Source organism: Cyprinodon variegatus, unplaced genomic scaffold, assembly GCF_000732505.1.
Source record: "Cyprinodon variegatus isolate N-32 unplaced genomic scaffold, C_variegatus-1.0 Scaffold4286, whole genome shotgun sequence".
Taxonomy (NCBI): domain Eukaryota; kingdom Metazoa; phylum Chordata; class Actinopteri; order Cyprinodontiformes; family Cyprinodontidae; genus Cyprinodon; species Cyprinodon variegatus.
Window position 1 is genome coordinate 1 of NW_015154739.1, and position 1114 is coordinate 1114.

At 38.5% G+C, this 1114-nt stretch overlaps 1 long non-coding RNA gene across 1 annotated transcript; it reads right to left on the reverse strand.

Annotated features, from left to right (window-relative positions):
* Window positions 1–186: 186 nt before the first annotated feature.
* Window positions 187–926, reverse strand: LOC107081341. Its single transcript, XR_001481057.1, has 3 exons — window positions 793–926; window positions 567–660; window positions 187–237 (listed from the first exon to the last, which is right to left on the reverse strand). It is a non-coding gene; the product is annotated as an uncharacterized LOC107081341 (long non-coding RNA).
* Between the last annotated feature and the right edge of the window lie 188 nt (window positions 927–1114).

Sequence of the window (1114 nt, forward strand, 5' to 3'; positions counted from 1 at the left end):
TCAGACGCAAAACATTTCAGAAACCGTATGTATCAAATACGATACATTTGGCATTATAGGGTTAAGATCCCAGTCAGCAATGGCTAAAATGGGTAAATCGGAATTACATTCAATAAGACTGGCAGTCTGGATGCCAAACAAACTGTTTGGTCGACATCAGAATCGACTGATTTCTGTTTGACTTACTGTTCTGATCCGCTGGCGTCCCGTCATCGTTTTCATCTGACATGTCAAACGCTAAAGAGAGGCAAACATGTTATTTCTTTAAGCACAACTGCAGCTGCAATAAAACCTAGTTTAATGTTGCTGCTTTTTAAAATACATACGACTGTAAACAGAAATATGACATTGGTATGTAAATACTGACGGATATTCCTTTTCTTATCCATAGTCTACTGTAGTATTTGCTCTGTTTATATTCAAAAGCAACAACATGAATTTATTTTATCAGTTTCTCTAATTATTGACTGAACCAAATAGCTTTTTCCTTCAATTTATTATGAATGAGTATTTTTATTTATATTTTACCAACATCTGCTTGAAAACTATATCCTTTGTTATCCTACCGGGGTTAACTATCCCACTGTCAGCTCGCTGTCTGACATCATTCAGCTCAGCAGCCTGTTTGGGTGACGCCTCCTCCTCCTCCTCTTTCTCCATCTGGGATTGAGAAGAACAAAGAACCTGCTAGTTACAGCTGCTTTTTATTTTTATTGCTCCAAAGTTGTAAAACAATAAATCCTAAGTGAAGAGGAAATATTTTCAGTTCATAAAAACATGTGATGCTTTTACTTTGGACTGTTCCATCTGGTAGTTGTTGATGAGCTGAGCGTAGCGTCCGTTGGTTTTCATCAGTGCCTGGTGATTCCCGGCCTCTCTGACCTCACCGTCCTCCAGAACCAGGATGTCATCACAAAATTCCAGATACTGGAAGATATGGGTCAGGGGTACTAAGCATTACTGGACAGAGTAAAAACCACCAGGATGCTTCTTTCTATTGGATTTATTTGTGCTCTTCTATGTGTCTCTGTGTACCTAAATTTCAGTTTATTTCTATAGCGCCAATTCACAACACATGTCATCTCAAGGCACTTTCCAGTTCAACCAGATCATA